The sequence below is a fragment of the Octodon degus genome, unplaced genomic scaffold (genome assembly GCF_000260255.1).
Source record: "Octodon degus isolate 3935 unplaced genomic scaffold, OctDeg1.0 scaffold00094, whole genome shotgun sequence".
NCBI classification, from domain to species: domain Eukaryota; kingdom Metazoa; phylum Chordata; class Mammalia; order Rodentia; family Octodontidae; genus Octodon; species Octodon degus.
In genome coordinates, this window is record NW_004524670.1 from 3960900 (window position 1) to 3983286 (window position 22387).

The window sequence follows — 22387 nt, forward strand, 5'->3', positions numbered from 1 at the left end:
TTCTCTACCTCAGAAATCACAATGACTAAAACTCCAGTTTCTAATATACATGTAATTCAGAACATTGCTTAAAAACAAAAGAGATTTCTATAAATGCAATGCATTTCCATGAATTTCTAGGATAGGAAGATGGAGTAGTTCTTTTATTACACACAGAGAAAGCTCTGAGTGTGTGCAGAGAGAAGGCTGCACTGGAGACAAGCTCAGCACGGGAGAGGCTTGATGTGTAGAGCTGGTTGTGGAGGAAACAATTAGGTAAGTACCAAAGCTGATCTATTAGGCAACTGATCATGAAGAAAAGGTCATGCATGGTGAGAGACCCCTGGCTTCTCACTAACAACACTGAAAACAAAAGAAAGAGTCCTAAGGGTGACATCATCACAGATAGAAGACTGAATGAATTTGACACTCAAATCCCACCCAGCCAAGCTGCAAATAAAAGCGAGGATAAAAATAACACTGCAGAAGCATAAAACCCCCTAAATTTATCCTCTTTGTATCTAAAACTCATTTAGGATGAACTAGTGCAAAATGAAAGCCATACTCATAAAAAGAAAATGACATCGAATCCAAGAAAGACTTAAGCTATCCCAAGAGTGAAATGAATAGCCAGCTGTGCAGCAGGCATAGAAAACAAAGTTTAAATTAGAAGAGGAATTTGGAGACTTCAGTAGAAAAATGGATACAGAGAAGCTGGAAGAGGCAGAGGACACCGCCTCTCAAGACTCTGGAGGAAGTATCACCCCACCAACTCTTGCTTTTTCCTAGTGAAACTAAAGTTGAGCCTGTAGCCCTTGGAACCATGGGAAAATAAGGATTTTTTTAAGTGAATAAGTTTCTTATAATTTGTTAAATTGGAACAGAAAGCTAATACATATTTCTTTTAAACTTCTTTCTTTAAATCAGCTTTATTTGAGTCATCTCAAAGTGGCACACATTGAAGGTGTACGATGTAGCCAGATGTGGAGGCTTATGCCTGCAAACGAATCACGCTGGGAGGCCAAGACAGGAGGACTGAAAATTCTGGCTCAGCTCTAGCAGTTTAGAGCCTCAGCAAAAACCAGTCTCAAAGTAAAAACAAATACACAGTGAAAATAGGCTGGGAATGTAGCTCATTCATGCAATGGCCCTGGGATGCCGAGATGTGCATACACATTACGAAATGACTACAATCAAGCTAGCTAATATACATGTTACTTTTCCTTCTGTGTGATTTTCTTGTTTCTGTACCTCACTAAGTTTCCAGGTCCTCTGCAAACTGTAAGTGTTGGCCACAAATAGTTAAACCAACAAGATTTCCATTTGCAGATGCAAAGGTGAGCAATAAAGCCATCAAAGGCACAGCAAGTTATCAATCTTACTAGAAATTATACTACTTTTAAAAATTACTGAAGGGCTGTGGTGATAGCTCAGTAGAATAATCACTTGCCTGGCGAGCACAAGGTCCTGAGTTCAATCCCCAGTATTGCAAATAAATAAATAAATAAATAAATAAATAAATAAATTTAAATTAAAAAATAAAAATTACTGAATAAAAGAAAAAGAAGCTCTACCATTCTTCTGAAGGTCAAGGGAAACTAGCAGAGAGTGAGTCAGTTAAATATGAGTCAAATAATTACATGCAGTTTTTCCTACTTTGAGCATGTTGCCTAATTCTTTTGAGAATCATTTATTTGGGAGGTATTGGGAATTGAACTTAGGACCTCATGCTTGCCAAGCAATTGCTGCACCACTGAGATAAATCCTCAGCCCCTCTGAGAATAATACTACTACTAATACTCTTATGGTTATCTGTGGAATAAATGAATAAAACTTATAACGATTAGCTGAGACAATGCTCAGCATGCAGTGGATATTCAGTAAAGTAACAAATCACCTCAAATTTTGGTTTGCAAAAGTTATGACCCTAGTCCTCAGCTTTGATGGAATATCTTAAATAATTACCCCTTTTCTGAACATTTTATGATTAATAGCATCACTAGTGGACACACACACACACACACACACACACACACACATCCCTCATGGATCTTGTTTTCCTTTCTTGTTGCTACACAAGGCCCCCTGTCCATCCTGATGTGCTGGTTAACTGGTATAGGAAGGAATGAGGGAGAGCACCACCATCTTACTTTAAGTGTTTTGTTTGACAGGGACCCAGAATTTTGATATTATTAGAATTTCTGGCATAAGAATAGAATCTTGTAATTCTCCTTGGAACAATTTCCTTGGTTAAGCAATGCTAATGAAATTCTACTCAAACCAGTTTCCAGTATGTCTACTCACACATACAAGGAAGAATTTCATTCATTTATTGGCATAAAGTCAATTTAGTCCACTATTATAATTTTCATTCCATCTACAATTGGCCCTTTAACTTAAAGCTATAAACCTTATTGCAGCTGTTCTTTAATCTTGTCATCTTACATGATTATAATTATTATTCTCTGTACTACTACCAATACCTAAAGCTATGATAATTATAATGTAATGCTAACTTTACCATAATTCATAGCATTTTTAAGACATATCACTTATACCTTAATGTTGGCAAATAATTTTGGCATAAAGTATTTATATATATATTGAGTTTTTAAAAGGGTATTTCCTTGGAAGTTTTTCTCAGAATTACATTATTATTAATAATGTAAAAATATTAATGTCCGAAATATTAATATCTTACAAGATTAGGCACTTATTACTAAATATCTGTTTTATATATAGTCATAAATAAATAATAGCCTAGCATTTATTCGGTACTATGGAAAAGATCTGGGACAGGTACTGAAGTGCAGTGAAAGTCCAGGTCTTTGAATGGATTTTTTGATACATAAATATTTTTCTTATGGAAGGAAATACTTTCAACTATTTGTATTCAACTGCAGAAAAGCAAACCATAGTATCCCAGTCCTGGAAAGAAATTAAGTTCATTGAACTAAAACACATATCACTTTTCTCCATGGTGGACAACGCTATAATACAATGAAAAGCCAGTTCCTAATGCGCTCCCATTTGTCTGATAGTCAAAGAGTAACTCACATCCATGTTACCAACACTCAGTCATGAGTCAATGCACAGGAACCATTTGTTGAATAAACGCATATTTTCCAGGTCTGGTGCAGTGTGGCCACAGGGCTCAAGAGAATTAAGACCCCCGCAGGTGAGGGCAGTACTCTCACTGTCAGAGCACAACAGCACTCTCAGGGGCTGCCGTGGTTGCTTGGAAGGTATAAGTCTCTACATACAGAAATAAAGAAAAATGCAGTGGCTAGAAAGTGCCTCGACAATTTTTAAAGATCAGCTCTGTGGGGCAATAATTTTGAGAAAATTTCCTTTTGTCCTCATTAGTGAAATTCTGAAACATGTTCCCCAAGATTTTCAATTTTTCAAATCCAAAGAGTGAGCTCATTTTATTCCTTAGTCTGTGAGACACTTCCAAGTCTGACAGCAACTATTACTTCCTCCTGTTGGTAAACTTTCTTTCCTGGGTCTCTATCACACTACCTACAATAGTTATGTTTAATCTCTCACTATGTTCAGAGGCTCTGTTTTGTTTCATTTTTCAGTTTATCGTCCCTCTTGTTGCTTTTTCTTAAAGCTTATTATTGACCATCCTGTCTTTTTATATATACGCCTATTTTGAAATCCTCTGCTCCCATCAATTCAACAATCGCTTCTAACACATGTTGGCAATTCCAAGACATTTTATAGTCTAATTCTTGAACTTCAGTCTTGTTTTGATGTTCAGTAAGCCTTTGTTGAATAAATAAGCATCTTCCATGTCTTGGCCAGTGTGACCATGAATGTTACATATCGTTCACTAGATAATATCCAGAGCCATAAATTCCAACATATCAAAAGCCTCAATTATTAATTTCCCTAGCAGAAGTCAGGTATAAAAATCTAAAAACTTAGGAGAAAGCCTAGGAAGAGCCACTCCTCACACTCAGTCAAAACATTTAATTATTTGTTGCTCTTCAAAGCTCCGTCCTGCTGAGGCTAACTTTCCATCATAGTGCTCGTCTCTCCTGTTATCATTGTCCTCTGTAGGCTTCTCCTGCTCATGTTGCTTATTTTACAAAACAGTTGGTTATAAAACCTACCCTCCATATTAATACTAGAGTTATCTTTTCCAAAAAGTAAGGAGGAAATTACCTTAACAACAAACTTCTTTTCCTCCTTTTATATAGAAAAAAATATATTGCCCTTTGTTTGCATGGTGCTCCTTACATTATTTTCTGCAATAAATCACATGTATACATAATTTTAAAGGCAGTGAACTAAATGCTCCCCTTAAAAATGGAGAAAGTGCAGACGGTCATAATGATTGAAAATGCAAAATTTGGAAATAGGCATATCTTAAATGCAAAATTACTAAGAGGTTGAAAATATAAGAAATGCTAAAGACAAAAACAAAACAAGGTAAAACAGAATCAAAACTAAAACTGAAGAAATAAAATTTAGGTGAAGTATGTCATAAAAGCTGAATAAACATTATTTATTATTAAGAAAAGTGTTCAGTGTTATAGCAAGATTTTAATCCTTAGAAGCTAAAATCTATGTGCTCTTAAATACTAAAATGAGACACAGGTAAACATTGTAAACAAAACAGGAAATGAAAAGGAAACTATTGACAAATTTGAATACCACAATATACAGAATAATGAAAAATGTCTGCATATAAAAAGTTATGATTACAAAAAAGAAAAGTTAGCAATCACCAAGTATTTTTATTCTGATCTAGTCTCTGGATATAATTACCAGTTTATAAGCATTATAAAGAATCACATTAAGTGACCTTAGGTGCAATCAGCAAAGTAAAATGCTGTTGGTTTTTGAAATTGGTACATGCTTGTAACTATGGGCCATGCCATGCATAAGCTACTCTCCGCCAGTTGCCAAGGCAGGCTCTTCATGAGGCAGAGTCTTACTTTGTCTGTGAATTTGGTATCAGGTATCCAAAAGTTTTATTGCAGTTTTCTTAAATTGAGTATGGGTCTAACATGCTACTACTTGATCTATACTATAGTCTGAAAGCTCTACAAGGTTTCCTGACCCCTTCATATTTGGACACAATCATTTTCCCTAATATAATCTTATTCTCTCATTAAATTCTTGGTGTACCCATAACAAACACATCCTATCAATAGACCCATTTATAGCTTAACTCTATCTAATTCTCTATCTTTATGGCATACAGCATTCTCTCTGGTATGTTCTTCTATGGGGACATTATCTTTGTATCATTTTATCTTGAAATTATCTCCTTTCCATCTTTTCCTAGTTAATACTCACTGATCCTTGGGGAAATCTTAGGTTATATGTTATGAATACATAAATATATATGTATATATATTCATAATGACATTGTTGTATTTGAAATATAACACTTTTTAATAGTTATTTTATTAATTATTCTCTCCCACAAGACTGCAAGCTAACTGAATAAATGATTATGTAAGCCACCAAAGAAATACCACTGTATTCCCAATATATTAAAGAGCAGCAGACATGCTTAATCAGTATATGCTGAATGAATTGATGAAATGAGTAATATAGATATCTTACCTTTTTACTGCTGGTAAATCATACTTGAGTCTAGGAGAATATTAATCCTTAAGTTATCAAGTACTCTTCTCTACCCTCTTCTTTCCCTAACTTCCTTCCATCCACTAAATTCATATTCATGCTTTTATTTTTTTATTTTATTTTATTTTATTTTTTGCAGAACCAGGGATTGAATTCAGGCCCTTGTGCTTGCCAGGGAAGCGTTTATTCCACCGAGCCATCTCTCTAGCCCCATATTCATGCTTTTAATCTCAACATAAACCCTCTTTTAGGAAAAAAGACTTTCATGAAGCCAATCTTGCTGTCCTCATCTACATGGAAGGCCTGTCATCATGTACTCTTATAGTCCTGAGACTCTTCCTTCATGTAGTTCATTACCCTTAAAAAGCTTTTCATATTGGCTTATATAAGTATCTACTTACATAATAATCTGTCTGACTAATTCATTTCTCACTTAGACACTTCCCATAAACTTTAAACTCTGTGAGGACAGGGATGCAATCAATATTTGAATGAATGAATGAATGAATGAATGAATGAATGAAGATTATCTCTCCATTCAATAGTACAGATTTAGGGGGCGATAAATATTTAGGGAGACTATATCTTATATTTGCACAGGTGAAGGATAAAGTAGGTAGCTGCTAGCAGCATGGATAATCAAAATCAATACTGAGGTAAAACTCAGGTGACAGACATGGCAGTTGGATTACTGTTATAGTAATTTATATTATAAATATTTATACTGTTATAGTAATAAATATCAAAAAATAATACAAAAATTGTCACTAACTGAAGCACAAAATGTTTCCTAAAGGCATAATCAAATTGTAATAAAGTCCAAGAAAATAAAATTTGCATTTTTAGACCCATAATAAGTTAATAGCCAGCTAGAAGCAAGCCCTGCCCAGCCTGAGATTGTAAGGAAGACTGGCCATTGAGAATCAGAGTTTTGACCATGAGTTCAACTGGTTTATTTCTTTCTCCATTACTGTACCTTAAGGAGTTATTGTTAAGTGACTTTTCCAAAATGACTTACACTGTAACAATAATGGTAACACATCATTTATAAAGGACCATGTGTTTGATTTAATGTACATGGGTTGCTTATCTAACCTACCCCCAAAGCAAGTACGTCCCTCACTTTACCCAGAAGAGAAGCTGCGCATGCTTCCTGTGCTGCTGCGCAATACTAGATGTCATCTATGCGAACAAGTATGCAGCTGAAGCGCGTGGCACTGGGCAAAGTGTCAGACAATAATCAAGGGGAAAATGTTCGCTGAGAGGTTACTAGGCTAGACATAGGAAAAAAGGCTTTCATGAAGCCAATCTTGCAATTCCACGTTAGAAATGGACACACCACACAGCCAGCATCAGAGACACTGGATACATTCACCGAAAAGCAGGTGCTCTGCTGTGGACAACGCAGCTTCCAAGGTGCCTGGAGACTCAGCCAGGGCCTCATAACAGAGCCCTCTGTGCTCTTTTGTACTTTGGTTTCCTGCTAAGTATGTGGGACATTTCCCTGCAAGACCATGCTTGGTCCATCTGCCTGTGTGTCTGCAGTTATTTCTGACTTGAACATTCTAGCCCTCTGTCAATTTCCCCATTTCTAGGATTCTCCACTTTGTCTCTAATCTTATCCCTCTTGACTCTAGCCTAACAAAATATATTTTAATTCTGGGAAGTATTTATCAAAAGTACTTAGCTTAGTCTTTTTTTTTTTTTTTTTTTATGAATTTAGGACAGGGTCTACCAGGTGTACAGGGTCTCAAAACGTAGATTGGACTCATAGTGAGTCTCCTGTTCTCAACCTCCCAAGTGCTGGGATTAACGCCACCATGCCCAGTTTCAGTCACCATCTCAGTGCACCCCAGGGGTGGAGCCAGCACAGCATGCCAGGGATCAAACCCCAGTCACTGAGAGCATAGACTTTTTTTTTTCTTTTTTTTTGCATAGTCTTTTTGATGAGGTTGAATTCCTACAACTTTCCCCTGGAAATGATCAACTCTTAGTGCTGATTTAAGATAAACTTTACTCTTGGTTTGTGTATTTAGAGGCTACAGAGCCTCAAAGGCTGGCAAATGGTCATGCATTCTTTATTCCCCATTATCTTGGAAACTTCTAAGACAATTTTTCATTTATTGCCCTGTCTTTGTTTTGCTAACCAGAGTTTCAAACTACCCTATTTCTCATTGTCTCGCTACATCTTTCTGACACTATAAATGTGTGTGATCAACAGCACAACCAAGAACCAGCCATTTGTCAAGTTAATAGTGCCTTTGCCTTGAAAAGAAATGGAAATAGTTCTTGCTCACTCTCTGCCTTTCCCACACCCCTTGAACTGTCCTAAGCTCCTTTCTCTCCCTCTGAATTTCTGGACCAGGGCTCCAATATGAGAATTCATTCCTTTTGATTTTATACCTTTTAGTACTTTTGCAATGTGAAAATTAGAACTTGATTCTAACAAAATACAACTCTTAGATTTTGACCTTTACTTCTCTTGGCCTCTAATTTCTATTTTAGAACTGCTATTTTATTCCAGACTTTCCTAGTCTTCACTACTCATATGGGCCTTTCTGCTAATGATGAATAACTACCTAGCACATATTAAGACTAAAATGTAACATAATAAAACCTAATTAGCTCTATGTGGCTCCAGAGTACACTCTGCTTTTCATAATCAATCAACCCAGAAGCAATCTGTGGATACAATAAACAAATTTGGCATATGTGGTATAATAAAAGTTAAAAACAAAACTTGTACTAGTTTAGAATAATTCTCATATAAAGCATCCTTTAGGGAAAAATGGGTGTCTTTGTTACTTTTCTCTCTTTCTCTCTCTCTTGTATTTTAGGGAAGTTCTACTGGGTGTTCAGGGTCTCACTACTAGTTTGGACTCAGTGCTCTGCCTGTTTACAGCCACTCAAGAGCTGAGATTACAGGCCTGCACCACCACAGCCAGTCTCAACTGCTGTCAGTGCACCCCAGGGGTGGGGCTGGCAGGGCAGGCGTGGGGATCGAACCCTTGGCCCCTGTGCCTACTTGCTGGTGCTTTATCAGCTGAGCTATTTGGCCAGCCTATTACTTTTGTTGCTGAGACAAAATACCCAACACCCAAAATTAAGGATGGAAAGGCTTATTTAGCTCACAGTCTGGGGAGTTTTCAGTTCACAACCAACCGGCACCAATGCAGAGGGCACATGGCCGAGGGGTAAGCATTCATGGTGGCTCGGGCAGTGGAAGAGACAAAAGCAGCCAGAGTGAAAGGGAGAAATGAGCCTCTTTCTGCTTGCCCTCTACCTCATCTAGACTGCTGGGATTAGGGCAGCGCCACTTCAATGGTAGAGCGGTCCAGCAATCACTCACTCTTAATCCCAGCACCTTTAGCATTGCACTCCAGATCAATCACCAACAGCAGATCCAGCTGCCTCTAAAAAGCCTGCCCCCCATGATGGCATGGACCTCTTGACACCAACCATAACAGTAGTTAAGGAGGGATAGCTGCTCTCAGGAACCAAAATGCACATATAAGAAGGAAAGTCAGAGTTCAAACACTAAGCCAATGTGTGCAAGCCATTAGTTATGTCTGAAGGGTAAGAAAGAGCATTCTAACTGAAGGTGAGGCCACAGCCCAGGATCTCAGTGAACAGAGGATCCACGCAAGAAGTTCAGATGTGCAACAAAGGAGAATTTCAGTTTTAACCAGGGCTGAACTTCCCATAACATTAATACTTTTATTCTCACTTTATAGATTGTAAACTAAGGACAATAAAATTTCAATATCTTTCTCAATCAATTAAAAATCCCTGCTTCGATATTCCTTGTTCTTTCCATTCAGCTGTGGCATATTTCATATCTTTGTCATGCTCATTATTTGCTACAGTGGCTGACACTATTACAAAATGAGTGTACTGATTAATTCAAATAGCAAATATTTATACGTCAAGTTCTGTTGTAGCATTGGAAATATAGTAGTGAGCTCAGCAGAAATCTTTGTCCTCATACAGTTTACTTTTTACTAAAGAAAACTTCATCTGCACTGCTGGGATTAGGGCAGTGCCACTCCAATGGTAGACAGAAAGGAAAGGGAGAGAGGCAGAAAGGGAGAAAGGAAGGGAGGAAAGAAAAAGAACAAGGATTGACGAAAATGAGTGCATGAACAAAGTATTCAAACACATAGAACAAAATAGTCAAAACACTGACAATGTAAAAAATAAATCAAGAGGACAGTGAATAAGAGGTGCACTATTTAGATAAGGTGAGGAAAGGTCTATAGAGGGCGATTCCAGGGAAAGTGAATGCAAAGTCTGAGTTTGTTTATGGAGACAAAGGCAGTGTGGGAGCCAATGACTGCAGTGAAGTGAATGGGAAAGTGGTAGAAAATTGTAAGTTCTAACAAGTAAGGGACACATCGTGGAGGACTTTGTAGAAAAGAACAATGGCTTTTACTTTCATAGAATAAGGAACAATTTTAAACAGACTTGCATTTTTGAAATACCCTTCTGGCTGTTGTATGGAAAATAAAATTTCATGGCCACTACTGGAAGGATGAGGCCAGTAATCCAGATGAGAATTGATATAAATTTAGACCATGATGGTCTCTGTAAAGATTAGATTCTGAATACATATTAAGCCAATATGCTGTCACTTGGACTGGATGAGAATTGGAAGAGACAGGGAAGAGAACTAAATGACTCCACGTCCAAGCTGGCGCAACTGGGAAAACGGGGACCTGTCCATCAAATGAATTCGAGTTTGCTCTTGATTCATGTGATATTAGCCTTAAAATAGAATACAGATATGGAATGGGATCCCATAGTTGAATTGATTTTATTTCAACTCTTATACAACTTCTCCTTCCTCTGCCTCTGCCTGTCTTGCAGTTAGGCCTCAGCCCAGCCATTAAGCTTCATTTACATGGAATAGAAAATGAGACCTCCTACTTCAAGCTGTCCAAATTACTAAATAGTGCTGGCTTTTCATATTTTTCCACTCTTTAAATAAAATTCAGTCTTAATCACATTTTAGCAACAGCAATGATACGGGTACATGGTGACCATAGAGCTGGCGTAGATATTATGATATCAATGAATGTAAATTAACAAAGTTAAAGTGTGTGGGCTATAAGGAAAAAGCCACGTAGTCAAAGATAAAAAAGAAACAATATCAATACATTTTCAGAAAAGGATTAAAGTTGAACTTTTCAAGTACTGACAAAATCTGAGAGCTAAACAATATGACTGTCTTTTTATTATCTAAAATAAACCACTCCAAAACCAGCCCATACAGAAAAAAATATATATGTATTTGCATATACAAAACAGTTAAGATAGATATACATATATTTTTTCTTAGTTCAGTGAGAAGAAAGATTTGTACCACTAGTGTTTAGTCAAGTTATCACGTCTGCATCTTGTACTATGAATAACTACTACAAAGATAATAATATGCTATGCATTAATTATTGTAACTGTCCTATGAGCCTGTTTTGAAACTGTCTCATTGCTATTTCTTTCTCAATAAAATTAATTTAAAAAATAAAATAAACCAGAGGAGGTTCTGTGCAGTGCAACACAACTTTTGCATTCTAATTTAATAAAGAATCACATAGTCAGGAACATATTTTTGTATATGATTTCTGTTGTCAATGCCTTTCCCAGTAAATTCTTCTCCAATATCTTTTAGTTGAAAGTTTACTAACAGTACTGATAAAATGTTAACCTTTTAACATTAGAATTATGAAGAAAATCTACGACACGTGATGCTGTGGTACAGCTTAATCTTCAAGCATTCATCATGACACTAAGTTCATCATGGCTTTACATGAAGAATCCTCATTGAAAATTTACAATTGGTGATGAAGGGTAAGTTGGCGCACATGGAATATCAATTTATCACATCGATACCAGCGTATACACCATGGATCAACTCAGTGCCTTTTCTTCAACAAAGCAGCAGCTATTTTGTTTTTAAATATTCACATACAGAGAGAAGGGAAAATATTAGACATAATAGAAGCAGAAAATTATGTAAATCATGTGTATATAAACACAGATTAATGCAACCATTACCACTGAATGAACTTGCATCATGAAATTGTTCAAAGTAATTATTAATCTTTAGTAGTTAATTTTCAATCCTTGCATGTATTGGAGAAATATAACTTTTAAAAAATCATCTTCCAAACCAGAACATTTCTTCACAGAGTTAAAAAAAAAAACCTTTTTATTATTTCAGAAGTTCTAAACTGGAGTGTGATGCACTTCACACATAATATTTTTAAGAGATTACAAGAACAAAGAAATGTTACTTCTATATAACCAAGTAAACATAATCTCTGTCTCAGTTACTCTTCTCTCATTGCTGGCACAAATACCCAACACCCAAAATGAAGGAAGAAAAGATTTATTTAGCTCACAGTTACAGGAGGTTTCATTCCACACTCAGCTGCATTCAAGACAGAGAGGCACATGGCAGAGGCTAGCAGTTCATGGTGGCGGAACAGCAACAAAGAGAGGAAGTCTGTCTCTCTTATATTACATTCAGGCTCTCTGCCCCAGGCTGGGGGAAGTACACACACCCATAGCCCCAGCAGTACTAAAATCCATAATCCCAGCCTTGTGTCATCCATAATCCCAGTGGATCATGAGTTAATCTCAAACTCTAGAAGTCCCTGCCCCATGATTGCATGAAGCTTTGGAGGGACAACTAGAGAAAAACCATAGCAACCTCTTACATACATGTTCTCAAGATAAACTATAGTCTTGGAACATGAGGACTTGCCAACTCACAACGTCATTTATAGTTCATACTAAACTCATTTGGTAATTCAGCTGGTTCTGTTCATTTTGACCAAAAGAAAACCAAACTTCTAATCTGTGTGATATGCGGTAATTTTGCCACTTCATATCACAAGATGAGCAAGGTGTTTATCAAAATTAGACTCTTGTCCCACCATAGAGAAAGATAAGGGCATTATCTTCCTTGATGTTTACATCTCAGAAAGATGATTCTCAGGTTTTTTGAAATGGATTTCCTACATCATAAATCTGGTGAGAAACACTTTAGCTTTTAAAAGACATTCATCATAAAAAGGAGAGAAATATCTTAACTACACACTTTCCAAAGAAAATATAAACTCAAGTGAAGGGGTAGAATCTTGTTTTCAATGAAGAGAATGTGTTCTGTATGTAGCCTTATTTATAAAACCCAATGCTGGCTCTGGGTGGGGATAGAACAGGAAAAAAAAAAAAAAAAAAAAAAAAAAAAAAAAAAACCAATGCCTATATGCTGAATAGATACTTAGCATTGTTTCCTACTGACATAATTAACAAGATGAGAAGCTCCAATCTGGCGGACACAGTATAGGCTAACACATCATAATCTTTAGAATAAATGCTAGAAATTCATGTTATCACATATATGGACAATGTACCATGACATGCTGGACAACAATGTGCTTTTTATTGATGTTGGGGTATATGTGAGCTTCAATTATGTGGAAATTATCTCTGCCACTTCATTTAAATGTGACGTCAGACCTGCTGCTCAATCTTGTTAACTCCATACCTTGATATGTGTAATGATTATTGTGTATTTCATCTACTCTGAGATGCTACTCTCACCTATTCCTAGTAGCTCCAGGTGCTGCTGCTGCCCCTCTGGGGAACAATTGGAAAACTGCACCTGTCAGGGCAAAAGTTGTAGATATCCCCCAAATCCCCAAGCCCCAATGGGCCATAAACAACACTGTGGTGTCATTAGGAGAGTCCTTGAAAGCCAAAGCAGTCACATTTTTAGCCCCTGCCATTTTCTGGACACATGTGAACTGTCAGTCAAGCAGTTGGTTCTCCTGGATGTCCACAGAGGCAGAAATCCTCATGACATCAATCCATGTCATGATGGCTGAGGCTGTCCCTGACACTCTACAACCTCAGGGAGACTCTGATCTTGACTGTGCCAAGCATCAGACGCGCACCTGTTCTAGAAAACTGTGGACCGCAGCCATGGAGAACGACTCCATCCTGCAACCTACGCATGACCCACTCTTCTGCTACTCCTCTCAAAGTTCACACATACATAGAATGCCAAAGTGCAAGAAACTGCACATGCACAACCCACACCTCTTATGTATGAGCCGTGTCTCACGCTCCTCAGGTTAATCTAAAACAGTTTCCTGAAATGTGCTGACCCTTGTACTACAGAAAATACTTGCACTGTATGAAACATGTCATACTCAGCAGATTAAAGCACCTGCAAGCAGGTGCAGGGGTCAGGGGATTTGATCCCGGGCTTGCTGTGCCAGCCCCAACCCCAAGGGCATGCTGAGACAGCAATTGAGACTGGGCGTGGAGGCACCCGCCTGTAATCCCAACACTTGGGAGGCTGTAAACAGGTGGATCACTATGCGTCCAATCTAGTAGTGAGACCCTGAACACTCTGTAGACCCTCCCCTAATAAATAAATAAATAATAAAACATGTCACAGATTAGGTCTAAAATGTGCCCCCAAAACCTCATGCGTTAGAAGGTGACTGCATCGTGGATGATTTCAGTACCTGAATGTGGTTAGGAGATGGGGCCTGCTTGGAAGAAGCAGACTGTTGGAAATGCAGTCTGGAAGGACGTATTCTTGTACCTGGCCGGCCACTGTGGTAGGAACCTTGATCCTCCCCTGTGCCCGGCCACATGAGATTCCTGCCTTGGAGCCAGCAGCCCATGGACAGAACCCAGCAAACCGTGAGCTGTAACAAACCTCTCCACCGTTACTGCAGGTGTTGGGTGTTTGGGTTGAGAGAGAATTAACACAGCAGCCATTCACAAAATATTCACAAGCAATGGGTTAAAACTAAGTATGAAAATAAAAGAGAAAACACTCAATTTAGTAATTGTCATAGGAAAAAAGAACCACTGGGAGAAGTGGAGGCAGGAATACTGTCCATTTTGGAGCTATATTGATTACCACATTGCAAGATTAAAATAGTTGTTTTGACATATATGACTTTTTGAAAATGCTTTGAATATCTATTCCCTTTCTGCTGTGTACTTGATTTTATTTCCAGACCATCAATGATTTTATTCAATTTTATTTTTCATTTTTTATTCAATTTTAAAACTAGATTTTGATAGGCATCAATTTTTTCTTAATCTATTTTTAAAAATTTATCTTTTTTTAGGGGCTGGAGAGATGGCTCAGTGGTCTAAGGCACCTACTTAGAACAAGCTTGGCAAAGCATCAGGGACCGCGGTTCAATCCCCCAGCACCACATGCCAGCCAGCCCCGCCCCCTGGTGGGCTGAGCTGGCCACACACACACCACTCTCTCTCTCTCTCTCTCTCTCTCTCAAATAAATAAAAAATAAAATAAAAAAAATAAATGCTAAAAAAAAATTTATCTTTTTTTAAAAATTGTTTCCTTACTTTCATTTCTATTTTTGTTGTATTTTCCTTGTAGTTCATTTAATGGTTCAGATGTTTTGTAGTATTGTTTCTAATAATGTTTCTGAATTAATATGTTAGTTCTGCTGAAGTTTTTTATTTGTTGGTTGATTTGTCAATTTTCTAATTCAGTAATTTTGACTTCATTTATTCCTATTCGTTTCCCTGGTTTTGCTTGCTTTTTTGTTCATACCATTATAGCCCTGGGAGATTGAACCCAGGTCCCAATGTGCTTTAATCTGCTGAGCTATCTGGCTGGCCCTACTATTGATATTTTTGATTGTTTATTACTTTATTTAGAGTGCTTTTAAAAAACTGTTCTCTTACGCTCATGACCAATATTTAGCCTCTATTACTTCTATTGGCTGCTTCGAAAAAAGCTTTCATGTTGACAATGATTTTATTTTTGTTTTCCATTTATTTTGGGTTCTGCCATCTTCTGTTTACCGCCAAAGTTATGGTGTCTTGATAACTCTTCTCTGTGTAATCAGTTGAGATGTTTATCGTAAATCTATGTTTCCTTTTCATTTTTATTGAAAGGAGAATTCTTTCTTTTTTTAATTTTTTGTTTTTTGCAGGTGGGAACCAGGGATTGAACTCAGACCCTTGCACTTGCCAGGGAAGTGCTTATTCTACTGAGCCATCTCGTTGGCCCTGGAAAGGAGAATTCTTGACTGAAATTTTCAATTTTCTAAAGTAACTATTTAGATATATACATGTTCATTTGTCATTTGTCTGTACTTCCTTTCTTATTCCCAGCATTTATTCATAATTCATGTGTAAAGAATTTCTCTTATTAGAAGCAGTGATAAGCAAAGAAACTATTGATTAAAAACTGATGTGAATGGCCTGTCTTCTCATCCCTGACATTTCTTTGATCTTGCGTCACCTGCCCCTTTGTACAAAGTATACCAGATACTCCCAAGTTTCTTTTCTACATTTCTTTGGTAACAGGATACTTGATTAACTACAATTATACAAGACAGGATTTGGGCTCCTCACATCACACAATGTCTAGAAGCAGACTTACTGGTCTTGGCTCAGTAGGTCAGTGGTGTCGTGACAGGCGCCAGTCCCTTTGTGTGCTGTGCTTCCCTGTCCTCTGGTGCTGGATTCTCCTTCCCTCATGTGCTGCCTCAAGACATAAAATGCCATTATGATTTCAACAATCGCCCTTATCATTAAAGCAGAACAATCGACAGTGAGCAAAGTTAGTACTCCTCCTTATATTCTGTCAGGAGAACAAATGCTTTTCCATAATTCAAGTTACAGCTTATTGGTCAGCAATAGCAGCTCTAAATGTATCAGTGGCCAGGGATGCAAGGATATGGTGGCTTTCAACCTGAACTGCTAAATTTTATACAATCTATTATAGGTAGAAAGTAAAAAACAATGGGGACAGAAGTTGCAGTTTAGTTGGAAAAAAAACGGTGTTTTCTTCATGCCTATTTATGGTATGAGAGCAGTTGTCATACAAGCAAGGACCTCGTATTATTGGCTTCTGCATGGAGATACACAGGTCTTTGTTTTTGAGACTTATCCATGAAAGTTTTTGAACATCAAATGTACATTTCTCAGTGCTGGATCCAACGCTGTGATCTGTGCCCACCCCATTACTCCCTCGCACTGTCTTCATTTCTCTCTATTCCAGTAATGCTGTCACGAACATCTGAAGATACTTCCTATGTTCATAATGATTAAATTCCTCGTGGGCAGTTGTCCACGTGCATGACACATCCTAGTTCCTTTTTCAACCTTTCATCTCTCCTCCTTCCACACTTGGTGCATTGTTCTTAATTTTTTTTAGTGTATTTTAGTACAGAGTCTGAAGAGTCTCACTACACAGATCAGACTCATAGCGATCCTCCTGTTTTCAGCCTCCCAAGCACTGGGGTTACAGGAGCATGCTACCACGCCCAGTCTCATATGCCATCTCAGCAAGCCCGGGGGTGGGGCGGGCACGGCATGCCAGGGATTGAACCCTAACCGCTGATGCATTGTTCTTTTATAAAGACATGACAGCCTTTAATTTATTGATATACCTTACTCTTCAGACAGGCTTTAGTACTGAGTTTTTTTTATTTATTTCTAAAATGTTGACATCCTTTCATTTTTAAGGAATCATACTGATCAATTTATTCTCCATATTTTTAACTTAGGGTTTCTATGCTTAGCAAGACCTTCTCATTCATCTACAATATTAGAAGAAAAGTACGCTAAATGTTAATATAAGAAACTTATAGACAGTAAAGTTTTCGTTATAATAATCAAGGAATATGAGATGCAGATAAGGGTTCCACCCTTCAGCTTCAGATTTGGGAGTGATCAAAACAGAAATAACAAGGATCTGAGAAAGGCTCAGCGATGAGGTAATGTCTGTTAGTATTCTGAGTTTACCCTGAGTTTTTCCACCTTCAGGTTATTATTTGCTTTATATTGCATGCTGGGCTACATCAAGGTGTGTCTTTTCTTGAATTTTCTATTGGTGTAAGTTACAACCCCAAATAGAAAGCTCCACAATTATGCACCCTGATGTGCTGGAGAAATTCCTTTTCAACCCTTCTGTAACTCATAAGATAAATAAGGTAGCTGTTCACTGGTTATTATATGACAGAGAATCTTAGGAAAAAGTAATTGTATTAACATCTTATATCTATACCATAACACTGTAGGTTACCATATAATTTATATTGCAGGCTTTCTGGTGAGCAATGTTCTATCACACATAATCTATAAACTCTTATTCTTTGTTCATTTTAGTGTATTGTTTTCCTCCTGAGGTATTATTTGTAATGATTTTTTTTCTTTTTCTTGCCATCTTGCAATATTTTTAGGTTCAAAATTGTTCGTTTGGTACCCCTAGGTGTGAGCTGTATTGATATTTTATACAGAAGTAGAATCCCAACGCAAAGATACAGAGAACAAGTCAATAGCCTGCCACATTTTGCTTGTCAGCCAAAGAATTTAATGAACCACCAATAAAAAAAGAAGTATATAATACACACAAAGAGTAAGTGACTATTTAGCCTTGGTGAAAGTTTTGTTATTTTTGTCAAATGAAACAACTCAACAAGCCATGATAGATATAGTTTCTAATCACATGCTCTAATTACTGCATAGGGTTATTCTTGTATTAAAATATTGAAACTTAGATCAAAAACTCCACTTCAAATCCAAATTCTGTAAATTATAGGCTTCTTAAATGTATAAAACTTCAGAATTTTAGAGTATGTCTTATTTATTTTTTTGTTGCTGGGGCAAATGTCCACAAGTTAAAAGAGCAAAGGTTTCTTTTCTTTTCTTTATTTATTTTTATTTTTATTTTTGTGGTACTGGGGATTGAAGGACCCTGTACTTGCCAGGCAAGTGCTTATTCTACTGAGCTATCTCCCTGGGGAAAGGTTTATTATACCTCACAGTCTATAGGAACTTCAACCCACAGTCAGCTGGCTGCCTGGCTGGGCAACATGGAACAGGGGCAAAAAGTCATGATACATCAGGCAGGAAGAAGTAGTCAACGAGGGAGGAGGAGGCGAATACACCACTCTAGGTCATGCCACAGTGGTCCACCTTTCCCACCGGGCTTCACCCCATCAGTGGACTAACCCAGGGTCACGTGCCTGCAATCCGGTAGTCACACACTCATGATCCAGTGGCCTCCCAAAAGCCCACCTTTGAGCACATGGAGACATATCTAGGTGTCAGCCATAAAAGATTATTTTCCTTAAATTGTTTCTTTGCAATAAAAAGTAAGTTTAGAATGGAAATTTTGAATTTTTAATTTGGCTCAAAGATGTAAACATTTCTCCAAAAATTAGGTATGGTATCATAAACCCTTGAAAACCCTTGAGATTTTTATAAATTCTTTTTTTTTTTCTCTTTGTTTTCTGCTTTTTTAAAAAGTTCTTTACTTATAATGAAGATGGAAAAATTTATAACATTGATAGTTCCCTTTATTTCTACTATTGTTAATCTGAAATAAACAGCAATTATCTGTACCCTCGGGTTTCATATCTATTAATTAAACATGTTCCAAATACTCTGTGTCATCTGCTGCTTCCCATTGATCTGTTTGCATCTCTTTATCACCAACACCACAGCACCCCTTTCCTTTTCTCCTTTTTTTCTTTTCATCTCCATCCTCACATTTGGGTGCAGCAAACCACCTTGGAAGACCCCAACTGTTTGGAAGGAGCTGCAACTCTGAGGAACAGACAGGTTCTGAAGAACCGTGGAGGGGCTGACCCTCCTGGAAGGGCACACAGCAGACCTAAGGAAGCAGGGATGTCACTTCCTATTTCCCGGCAAGCCCTCCTGTTTCGCTTGGTCCTGGGCGGCTGCTCCAGTTCCTCCTCCAGCTAAGAAGCTGACTTGTCTTTGTCAGCCGCAGGCAGGGGACAGCAGACCTTGCGTCAGAGCAAGGGACCCTCCCAGGTTGCTCTACAGGCATCATTGTCTCCAGCTAGCAGGGTTCAGCGGCCCCTCCCAGCCTCCAAGAAGACGTTTTCTCCGCCTAATCATGGTTAAATATTTATACTTGTTAAGGATTGGCATCCCAAATATTTGCTTCTAATTAAATATATTTCCAAAATAAATCTAGATGAGTTTTATAAGTAAATGGAATAAAAAAAAAAAAAAAAAAAAAAAGCAAAATGTCAGAATAAGAAGGTAGCCTTGAAATTACAAAAAAGGAGACAAGGAATTAAACATTACCAGACTCTGACAGGATATCATTGAAACAACAAGGCCCCACTGAGAGAAGGCAGAGGGAAAACCCAAAAAATCTATGAACTATGGAAACCATAGCTCATATCATGTGACAAAACAAAACACTCACAGCCTCTGTGCTGGTGGCCACACTGCGTCCTGGAACAGACTCAGAGCAATTTACTACCTGGCCTCTTGTTTAAGCGCACAGTCAAAAATTGATTGAACAAAACCTTCAAATAGAGTTGCAGAGAGAAAAAAAAAAAGACTGCCATGGGCTATAGAACTTCTCTGAAAAGATTGAAGAGTATTATAGAGGCAGACACAAGATTTGGTCATCACCTTTTAAATTGCACTTAACATCATCAGTGAAAAACTGCCTTCTAAATAAAACATAACAAAAATATTGTATGCTCCTTGTAGGAAATTTATGTTATGAATTAAAGAGAAAGAAAGCTACAATTTTATCATTCATTTAACCACTGTAGTGTCATCTTACCATGGTTTTGTCTATCATAGAAGTGCAAGGGTAGTTTACAAAGATAAAAATTACTACTTCTTTTTGGAAAAAAAAACCTTGATCATTTATTTATTTATTTACTTATTCATTTATTTGATACAGGGTCTCACTATGCACCTCAGACTCTCATTGATCCTCCTGCCTCAGCCTCCCCGGAGCTGGGACTATAGGCATGCACTACCATGCCTGTTTTGGGTGGCCAGTGTGGTACGCTCTGGGTTCTGGGCCTGCACAGCATGCAGTACTAGGGATCAAATGTGGGTAATTGCACTTGCCAGGCAGGTGCTTAGATGGACAAGCTATGTCCCCAGCCCTTACCTATGATTCTTAATCATTTAAAAACATTAGTATCCCAAGAATATTTCACATTCAATTAAATGTCTTTACCGTGTCACAATGAACGGGTGTGTAGGGATCCAGCTTGCCATGACTGCAGCCATCCTGGTCCTAATTGCATTGGCCCCACCAGGTAGCCTCAGTATTTAGAATTCCAAATCTTACAAGACAGAGTAGCTAATTCGGCCACAGAGGCTGTGCTCACCATTGAGGCCCAGACTGTTTTGTAACTGATGTATGATCATGTTAATAGATTTGGGGAAGGTCAGATAAATTATGCTTGGCCAAAACCCACCTTCATCTACCTTAGCATGTAAACCCTTCCTCCTACCTTGGGGACTGGAGATCCAACCCATCATGCTGCTGCCTATGGTGGACTTTTGTCCATAAGTATAAATAAATTATACTCTGTGAAATTGTGGACCTATCTGCCACTGTATTTTTTAATTACATTTATTGGTACTATATATATAGTATAGTGATCGCACTCATCATAAGACATTTATACCTCTACATGATACATCCCGGTTCCTGTTTCTTCCCTTCCCTTCCCTTCCTTGAACATCCCTTTACCTCCTTATTTATAAAGTTTTATTTCCATTTATCTTTCCTTTTGTCTTTTCTTTCCCCACTCACCTATCCCTACTTCATTCTTTTGAACAATTTCTTCTATTTTTTTTTTTTTTTACAATAGCTATTATACACTTTGGTCCTTATTTACACATTTGGCTTCTCACAACAAAGAAACAGTGCTATATCTATTCATGTGTATCTGATTTATTTTTTTAATAAAATATGTTCTCAAGGTGCATCTATTTACCTAGGAATGTCTCATGTTTATCCTTCATTATGGCTGAGAAGTACTCCACTGTATAAGTAAACTTCTTTATCCATTCCTCAGTTGATGGATACAGTTGATGTTTGGGTTGCTGGCAAGATTTAACTATTACAAACAGTGCTACTATAGATATGAGTGTACATATGTCACTGTAGTATGACATTGAATTCTCTGGGAAGATACCAAGCAGGAGAAATGCTATGCCAAAGAGGACCTTTAACCCTAGTTTTTTGAGTAATCTCCACACTAATTTCCACAGTGGTTGAACCAGTCTACACTCCCACCAACAGTAAAGAAGTGTTCCTAAGAATTGCCATTCTTTCTGATGTGAGATGGAATCTCAATGTGGTTTTAATCTTTATTTCCTGAATGACAGTAATGCAAATTTTTTTTCTATTTTGTTTGTCATTTGTGTTTTTTTTTCTCTGAAGTGCATATTTATCGCAGATGCCTATTTTTGGATTGGGTCTTTTTGATTTGGGGGGAGATTTAATTTATTTCAATTTTTTATATGTTCTAGATATTAGTCTTTGCTCTAGGGAACATTGGCTAGAAGTTTTTAACAATCTGTGGGTTGTCTTTTCACTTTTTTGATAAATTTCTTTTTTCTTCTTTTCAAAGTTTTATTGATAAACACATAGCAATGAGACAGTTTCAAATCAAATCAAAAGTACACTTTCAACAAATAATACACTATATATATTCTTCTTAGTGGTTAATTGCTATACAAGATGCAGACTTGTGATCCTACTTAAAAACACCATTAGAAAAAATCATTCTATTCATTAAGAGAATGCAACTATATATCTACCCCAACCACTATGAATACACAGATGCAAAATGGACATTCATAGTTATACCCCAAATTTTAAGTTCCGTTGTTGAATATTATAGGTGTGTAAACTCAGTAAGATATTCTAAAAGAGTCCAGGAGCCCATAATAGCATTGGGTGTTCTGTATAACTGGCAATGTCAGAAAT